General features: G+C 41.4%; 1 long non-coding RNA gene and 2 pseudogenes across 1 annotated transcript; 2 read left to right on the top strand and 1 right to left on the bottom strand.

Moving 5' to 3' along the window:
• Positions 1-222: 222 nt before the first annotated feature.
• On the top strand, positions 223-849 carry LOC129562884 (large ribosomal subunit protein uL16-like; annotated as a pseudogene).
• An 806-nt stretch (positions 850-1,655) lies between these two features.
• On the top strand, positions 1,656-3,375 carry LOC129563241 (histone deacetylase 2 pseudogene; annotated as a pseudogene).
• Positions 3,376-3,422: 47 nt separating this feature from the next.
• Positions 3,423-8,207, bottom strand: LOC129563242 (uncharacterized). The gene is made up of 3 exons (XR_008687322.2): positions 7,929-8,207; positions 5,846-5,960; positions 3,423-4,799 (listed from the first exon to the last, which is right to left on the bottom strand). It is a non-coding gene; the product is annotated as an uncharacterized LOC129563242 (long non-coding RNA).
• Positions 8,208-9,641: the final 1,434 nt, after the last annotated feature.

Raw genomic sequence — 9,641 nt, 5'->3', positions numbered from 1 at the left:
CTGATCAAAAACTGGGCAGAAGACCTAAATAGACATGTCTCCAAAGAAGACATACAGATGGCCAACAAGCATGTGAAAAGATGCTCAATACTGCTATTTATTAGAGAAGTGAAAATCAAAACTACAGTGAGGTATCACCTCATACCAGTCAGAATAGCCATCCTTGAAATGTTCACACACACTGTTTCCCTTCAGAAGGCCACTGAAGATCCTGGTGTTGCCATGGGCCGCCATCCCGCCCTGTATGACGGTACTATAAGAACAAGCCATACCTCAAGTCCTGCTTCTGCTGAGGTGTCCCTGATGCTAAGATCCGCATCTTTGACTGAAGGTGAAAGAAGGCAAAGTGAATGAGTCCCCACTCTGTGGCCACAAGGTATCAGGTGAGTATGAGCCACTCTTCTCCGATGCTCTGGAGGCTGCCCACAGTTGTGCCAACAAGTACATGGCAAAAAGTTACAGCAAAGATACTTTTCACATCCAAGTGTGCCTCCACCCCTTCCTCATCTGCATCACCAAGATGCTGTCCTGTGCTGGAGCTCACAGGCTCCAGACAGGTATGTGTTGTGACTTTGGAAAGCCCCAGGGCCCGGTGGCCAGGGCTCAAACCAGTCAACTCATAATGTCCATTGACAACAACCTGTAGAACAAGGAGCATGTGACTGAGGCCCTCCACAGGGCCAAGTTCAAGTTCCTTGGCCACCAGAAACCCACATCTCCAAGAAGTGGGAATTTACTAAGCTTAACGTGGATGAATCTGAAAACATGGTAGTAGAAAAGAAGCTCATCCCAGATGGCTGTGGGGTCAAATACATGCCCCTGGACAAATGGTGGGCCCTGCATTCATGAGAGACTTGGCAATGTCCCCTCCTTACTCATGCCCACCAATGAATCCTACTTCCTTACGAAGAAAAAAAAAATCCACAAACAAGTGCTGGAGAGTGAAGTGAAAGTCATTCAGTCGTGCCTGACTCTTTGCGAACCCATAGACTGTCCATAGAATTCTCCAGGCCAGAATACTGGAGTGGGTAGCCTTTCCCTTCTCCAGGGTAGCTTCCCAACCCAGGGATTGAACCCAGGTCTCCCACAATGCAGGCAGATTCTTTACCAGCTGAGCTATCAGGGAAGCCCTGTAAATGCTGGAGAGGGTGTGGAGAAAAGGAAACTCTCCTCCACTGTTTGTGGGAATGTAAATTGGTACAGTCTGTATGGAAAACAGTGTGAAGGTTTCTTTAAAAACTAAAAATTGAGCTACCAAATGATCCAGCAGTCCCACTTCTGGGCATATATCTAGAAAAGACGAAAGCTCTAATTTGAAAACACATTCACATATATGAAATAGATAACTAATAAGGACCTGCTGTATAACATAGAAAGCTCTACTTAATATTCTGTAATGATCTGTATGGGAAAAGAATCTAAAAAGAATAGATTTAATGCATAACTGATTCACTTTGCTGTACACCTAAAACTAACACAACACTGTAAATCAACTAGGCTCCAACAAAATCTTTTTAAAAAACAAGAAAAAAACAGATGCACCCCAATGTTCATAGCAGCACTATTTACAATAGCCAAGACATGTAAGCAACCTAAATGTCCATCAACAGATAAATCGGTAAAGAAGGTGTGGGGCGCTCTCGGCCCTTCGGCCGGGCGGTACCCAGCCCTCCCGGCACGCCGCTCCTCTCCTCCCTCCGGCCTGCCCTTCCCGGCGGGACTGCCACCAGCCCTCTTCTCTCCCCGCCGGAGCCACGGAGGCAGCAGTAGCAGCAGCAGCCAGAGGAGGAGCCGGAGGTGGCGGTGGCCGGGGAGCCCATGGCGTACAGTCAAGGAGGAGGCAAGAAGAAAGTCTGCTACTACTACGATGGTGATATTGGAAATTATTATTATGGACAGGGTCATCCCATGAAACCTCATAGGATCCGCATGACCCATAACTTGCTGCTAAATTATGGCTTATATAGAAAAATGGAAATATATAGGCCCCATAAAGCCACTGCTGAAGAAATGACAAAATACCACAGTGATGAGTACATCAAATTTCTACGTTCAATAAGACCAGATAACATGTCTGAGTATAGTAAGCAGATGCAGAGATTTAATGTCGGAGAGGACTGTCCAGTGTTTGATGGACTTTTTGAGTTTTGTCAGCTTTCAACTGGTGGCTCAGTTGCTGGTGCTGTGAAGTTAAACCGACAACAAACTGATATGGCTGTTAACTGGGCTGGAGGATTACATCATGCTAAAAAATCAGAAGCATCAGGATTCTGTTATGTTAATGATATTGTGCTTGCCATCCTTGAATTACTAAAGTATCATCAGAGAGTCTTATATATTGATATTGATATCCACCATGGTGATGGTGTTGAGGTGGCTTTTTATACAACAGATCGTGTAATGACTGTATCATTCCATAAGTATGGGGAGTACTTTCCTGGAACAGGAGACTTAAGGGATATTGGTGCAGGAAAAGGCAAATACTATGCTGTCAATTTTCCAATGAGAGATGGTATAGATGATGAATCATATGGCCAGATATTTAAGCCTATTATTTCAAAAGTGATGGAGATGTATCAGCCTAGTGCTGTGGTGCTACAGTGTGGTGCAGACTCACTCTCTGGAGATAGACTTGGTTGCTTCAATTTGACAGTTAAAGGTCATGCTAAATGTGTAGAAGTTGTAAAAACTTTCAATTTACCATTACTGATGCTTGGGGGAGGTGGATACACAATCCGCAACGTTGCTCGGTGTTGGACATATGAGACTGCAGTTGCCCTTGATTGTGAGATTCCCAACGAATTGCCGTATAATGATTATTTTGAGTATTTTGGACCGGACTTCAAACTGCATATTAGTCCTTCAAACATGACAAACCAGAACACTCCAGAATATATGGAAAAGATAAAACAGCGTTTATTTGAAAATTTACACATGTTGCCTCATGCACCTGGAGTCCAGATGCAAGCTATTCCAGAAGATGCAGTTCATGAAGATAGTGGAGATGAAGATGGAGAAGATCCAGACAAGAGAATTTCTATTCGAGCATCAGACAAACGAATAGCTTGTGATGAAGAGTTCTCAGATTCTGAGGATGAAGGAGAAGGCGGTCGTAGAAATGTGACTGATCATAAGAAAGGAGCAAAAAAAGCTAGAATCGAAGAAGACAAGGAGGAAATGGAGGACAAAAAAGCAGATGTTAAAGAAGAAGATAAATCCAAGGATAATAGTGGTGAAAAAACAGATACCAAAGGAGCCAAATCAGAACAGCTCAGCAATCCTTGAATTTGAGTCTCACCACTTTCAGAAACCATAAAAAAGTGAGAAAATATTGAGAAGAAAAATGTTTTTTCTTTTTGAAGACTTCTGGCTTCATTTTATACTACTTTGGCATGGACTGTATTTATTTTCAAAATGGCTTTGTTTTTGTTTTTCTTGGCAAGTTTTATTGTGAGTTTTCTAATTATGAAGCAAAATTTCTTTTCTCCACCATGCTTTACGTGATAGTATTTAAAATTGATGTGTTATTATGTCAAAAAACTGATCTATTACAAAAGTAATTGGCCTTTCTGAGCTGATTTTTCCATCTTTTGTAATTATCTTTATTAAAAAATTGTACCTCAAAAAAAAAAAAAGAAGGTGTGGTACAATGAGATATTCAGTTCAGTTCAGTTCAGTCGCTCAGTCGTGTCCGACTCTCCGCGACCCCATGAATCACAGCACACCAGGCCTCCCTGTCCATCACCAACTCCCGGAGTTCACTCAAACTCATGTCCACAGAGTCGGTGATGCCATCCAGCCATCTTATTCTCTGTCGTCCCCTTCTCCTCCCGCCCCCAACCTTTCCCAGCATCAGAGTCTTTTCCAGTGAGTCAACTCTTCGCATGAGGTGGCCAAAGTATTGCAGTTTCAGCTTTAGCATCAGTCCTTCCAATGAACACCCAGGATTGATCTCCTTTAGAATGGACTGGTTGGATCTCCTTGCAGTATAAGGGACTCTCAAGAGTCTTCTCCAACACCACAGTTCAAAAGCATCGATTCTTCGGCGATCAGCTTTCTTCACAGTCCAACTCTCACATCCATACATGACCACGGGAAAAACCATTGCCTTGACTAGACGGACCTTGGTTGGCAAAGTAATGTCTCTGCTTTTTAATACACTATCAAAGTTGGTCATAACTTTCCTTCCAAGGAGTAAGCGTCTTTTAATTTCATGGCTGCAATCAGCATCTGCAGTGATTTTGGAGCCCAAAAAAATAAAGTCTGACACTGTTTCCACTGTTTTTCCATCTATTTCCCATGAAGTGATGGGACCAGATGCCATGATCTTTGTTTTCTGAATGTTGAGCTTCAAGCCAACCTTTTCACTCTCCTCTTTCACTTTCATCAAGAGGCTTTTGAGTCCCTCTTCACTTTCTGCCATAAGGGTAGTGTCATCTGCATATCTGAGGTTATTGATATTTCTCTCGGCAATCTTGATTCCAGCTTGTGCTTCTTCCAGCCCAGTGTTCCTCATGATGTACTCTGAATATAAGTTAAATAAGCAAGGTGACAATATACAACCTTGATGTACACCTTTTCCTATTTGGAACCAGTCTGTTATTCCATGTCCAGTTCTGACTGTTGCTTCCTGACCTGCATACAGGTTTCTCAAGAGGCAGGTCAGGTGGTCTGGGATTCCCATCTCTTTCAGAATGTTCCACAGTTTATTGTGATCAACACAGTCAAAGGCTTACTCAGCCATAAAAAGTGAAATAATGCCATTTGCAGCAACATGGATGAATCTGGAGATTACTATCCTAAGTGAAGTTAGAAGAAAAGAGAAACATAAAATTTCATTTATATGAATACAAGTAAACTCACTGATAATACAGAAATAGACTCACAGACATAGAAAAGAAATTTATGGTTACCAAAGGCTAACAAGGGGAAGAGATAAATTGGGAGTTTGGAATGAAAAGATACATACTACTATACATACAATAATAAACAACAAGGTTCTGTATAGCACAGGCAACTGTATCCAATATTTTGTGAGAGCCTCTAATGGAAAAGAATCTGAAGAAGAATGTACGTGCATACATACATGGAATTGCCGTGCCCTCCTCCAGGGGAGCTTCCTGACCCAGGGATTGAACCTTCGTCTCCTACACCTTCTGCATTGGCAGGTGGGTTCTTTACCTCTAGCGCTACCTGGGAAGCCCTAAGTTTATACACATACGTACATACACACACACACACACACGTATATATGAATTACTTTTCTGTACACCTGAAGCTAACACAATATTATAAATCAACTACACTCCAATTAAATTAAATTTAAAATAAAAAAGGGATGCAATAAAAACTTTCATTCCCATTGCATTCTCCAATCACTCAGCTCCTATGTGTTACCCTACTGATACACTTGTACTTCTTAAATTACTTCTAAGACACCATTTTGGAAATATGGATGTATTATAACTTCCCTCCCTTTTTACACAAAAGGTATCATTAAGAGCATGATCTCTAAAGCCAGACTGCCTATGTTCAAACCCCAGTTCTTCCACAAATTAGCTGTGTCTTTAAGCAAGTTTCATAACCTCTTAGTGTCTCAGTTTCCTCAACTGTATAATGAGGGTAACAGTGGCAGCTGTTATTTGAGGATTAGATGAACAAATACATATACAAAGCACTTAGGACAGGGTCTGGTGCACAGTGAGCCTTCTACATGTGATGTGTGGCGCTGTCACCATGGAAGTCGCAGGATCAGAAGTCTGAGTGCACGGGCTCTGGAGTGAGACTGCCTGAGGTCAAATCTTAACTTCCTTACATGTGAAATGTGAAAAATAATAGTACTTACCCTCACAGGGTTGTTGTGAGATTGAAATGGACAGTGCCTCGCACTGGGTAAGCACGGCTGTATTTCATCAAATCCAAAATGCCATGTATTCTAAGACACATCATTATTTTATGGACTAGGAAAGGGAAAAAAAAATTCCAATTAAATTATGACACACCTTTGTCTATAACACATCCTCATTTCAAGTGCGTCACACAGTGAAAAATGCACGTCTTAGAATTGATGAAATATGGGATACAAGTGTTAGCTATTACACTCTATTTTCACTTAAAAATACATCTTGGATATCACTTTGTATCGGTACAAAGAGAGTCTCTCCTTTTTTTTTTTAAGTGGCTATATAGTAATCCATTGTGCGGTTGAGCCATAAATTATTTAACCGATCTCCTATTAGTTTCCAGTCTATTGCTGTTACAAACAATACCGCAATGAATAACCTAGCAGACATGTCATTTTGCAAGCCTGCTAGTCTATCTGTAGGATAAATTCCCGAACTGGCATTGCTGGGTCAAAGAGTACACATATTTGCAATGTTGGCAGGTATTCTAAGCTCCAGTTTAAATGGCCAGGTTACTTTCAGCTAAAGAATCGTGGATTGAGGCCATTTGAAAAGGATCAACCTCATGGACGGGGAGAGCAGGATGACAAGAGCCTCATCACACGGGAATGGGAGAAAGGAAATTTTTGTATGCTGCTGGTGGCCACCTAAATGGGTCAGACTTTTTGAAAGACAGTTTGGCTCTATCTTTTAAATTCTCATTCTGGAAAACGATCTCACTGAAATTCTAGCACAAGTTGCAAAAACATATGTAATAATTATAGCAAGAATGTGTGACATGGAGAAACAGTGCAAAATGCTTACTCTATAAACTCATCAAAATCTCACAGTGCTACAAGTCTGGGCTAATTCTCCCCATTCTACAGTCACGGACACTTGAGATGGAGAAGGCTGCAGAGAGAGGACGGTCCTCAGGCAGCCTGCTCCTAGTCTATACAACAGACTATAAGAGAGTCTATAATGCTCTTAGCGTTATACGAGTAGGCTCTTTGAAACAGTTAAATTAAAAAAAAAAAGACACCTAAGTCCCAGAGTGAATTAGTTAATATTATTATGGTGGTGGGGGGGGAATAAATTAGGAATTTGGGGTTAACATTTACATATTACTACATATATAATAGGTAACCAACAAAGACTTACTGTGTAGCACAGAGAACTATACTCAATATTTTGTAATAACCTACAAGTGGAAAGAATCTGAAAAAGAATATATAACTGGATTCACTTTGCTGTACACCTGAAACTAATACAATATTGTAAGTCAATTATACTTCAACAACATATATATTATAAATTTATACTTTAGGAAACTGTATAACCATGATAAAGAATGAAGTAAACCTTTATACAGCAACCTTAACTCCTGTCTACAAGGTACTGTCTTAAAAAAATTAACACAGTCTGAGTACAGTCCAATAGATGCCAATAGTCATGTATCAGTCTGACAGGTAGATAATAAAAGGTCTAGAACAGGATCTAGTGCTTGATGATCTGAGGTGGAGTTGATGTAATAACAGAAATAAAGTGCACAATAAATGTAACGCGCTTCAGTCATCCTGAAACCATCCCATCACCCCGTTTTGTCTTCCACAGAACTGGTCCCTGGTGCCAAAAACGTTGGGGACTGCTGGTCTAGAAGGATAATTCAACAATTAAGGCTATTTTCTCCAAATCCCCCTGATTATGAGAGAGTGGTGGAGGTTTCACTTTGTATACTTCCAAATTATTTGAATCTTTTTACTGAGCCTGTTGTTCCTAAGAGGTCATTTAACTCCAGACAAAATTGTACTTCATCCCTGCACCAATGTCATCAGAAACACCAAGAAATGTTTGGGTATAAAAGGCCACTATGGACCTTGTGAGTTAAAAAGAAAAAAGAACCCAAGTTTAGGGAAATATAGCACTGACCTGTGCAGCGTAAGAGATTCAGGTTCGATCCTTGGGTTGGGAAGTCACGACTTAGGGACTGAATAAGGACAGTTACTTGGGAAATGACTCAGCACAATCATCTACAAAGTCACTTACCAAATACTGTGCTGTTGTGTGCTGGGCTCAGTTGCTCGGTTGTGTCTGAGTTTTTGCAACCCCACGGACTGTAGTCCACCAGACTCCTCTGTCCATGCGATTTTTTTCCCAGGCAAGAATACTGGAGTGGGTTGCTATTTCCTCCTCCGGGGGATCTTGGACCCAAGGATTGAACTGCATCTCTTGTGTCTCCTGCATTGGCAGGCAGAGTCTTTACCACTGGGCTCACCCGGGAAGCCCTTATCAAATACTAATGATCAAATATTAGTATCAAATACTAATAGTCTTTAAATAACTAAAAGACAGTTTAATTTCCTTTAGCACTTTTTGTATTGTTTCCTCCATTTTTTAAGTTCTTTTGACTCCCTAGAATCTTCCTGAGCTCACTGAATTTCTCGCTCACCAGATACCACTTAAAGTAAAATTTAAGATCTCTTACATCAGGATGTGCAAGGGACAGGGGGTGGGAGGTGGGTTGTCTATGAATGATCCTAAAGGGAATTCCTTTTTTGAAAGGTCCAGTCTAGGCTGAGATGGTGGAGTAGGTCTGGGCACACAGAGCAAAGTCACTGATGATTTCAGGAGAGGGAATACCCTGGTGGCCCAGTGTTTAGGGCTCTGCAATTCCACGCATGTGTTTGATCCCTGGTTGGGAGTTAAGATCCCACAAGGAGAGCAAGGCACAGCTGTCTAAGGAGGGAGGCAGTTTCACCCCAAGACAGCTCATGAGGGAACCCTGCCCTGTCCACTCAGTCCCTCAATGATGGAGGTGGACAATGATGGAGGTGGACAATGATGGAGGTGGACAATGATGGAGGTGGACAGCTGCTCAAGAAAAGAGACTTGCTCTCAAGGAAGAAGGAGAATCACTGAAAAAAAATGGCTTGATCTTTGGAAAAAGTCATTTGAAGTCATATAAAGGCAATTCTTAAGGAACTCTCTACTAGGAAAGCCAAGAAGAGGACTAAAGTTTCATCTTCTTTAAAGAGCTAGGCTGCCAAGGTTCTCAGCAGAAAGCATCTCTTCTAGCCCACCAGACCCTCTGAGGTCCAAGCTTTTCCACTCACTTCAGGCTCTGGATAAGTCCCCATCGGGAGATCCTAATTTGTCATGCCTCTCTTCTTTCTATCACCCTTTTCATTCTTCTTAAAGTGGTCAGCTCTCCTTCCTCTTAGCTTTTTTTTTGGTTAGATTTTTTTCCCCCTTTCATTCTCCTATTGAGAGTTTTCCTAGAAAACTCTAGGAAAAAAAATATTTTGCCTTCCTTCTTGATCTAAAAATATGATGGTCACTGTATCCTGGGAACCCTGTTTCACTGTCCTGTTACTCACTTTCCCATTATTATTCTCTCCTGGTATCTTGGAGGTGACTGGAAGGGGTTCCTGAATTTGTAAACTTCCTTTGTGTCCCGAAGTCAGAGGAATCCGCAGTCTCTGGCCATGGCTGGAGCCCCAAAGTTAGAAGTCATATTTATAGGCTTTACAACAAAAAGGAACAGAATATACCTTCTTATCTGAGATCTTTTCCACCACAGCTCATCCTCACTGGTGGAGATTTACCACTGATGCTTTGGGGTTTGTGTTTCCTTTCATTTTTTCCTTACTTTCCTTATTTAACTAAAACATTGTCTTGGTTTTCTTCTGCTTCACAGCAGCTCTCAAAATGTCTATTCTTTTCTGCTGTCCTTCCTTCATAATGAAAGCAGCGGGGGTG

Source organism: Moschus berezovskii, chromosome 9 (assembly GCF_049115385.1).
Source record: "Moschus berezovskii isolate FMDL1 chromosome 9, NW_MosBer_1.0, whole genome shotgun sequence".
Lineage (NCBI taxonomy): Eukaryota > Metazoa > Chordata > Mammalia > Artiodactyla > Moschidae > Moschus > Moschus berezovskii.
Note: the sequence above shows the minus strand (reverse complement) of the source record. Positions and strands in the feature narration are given on the sequence as shown.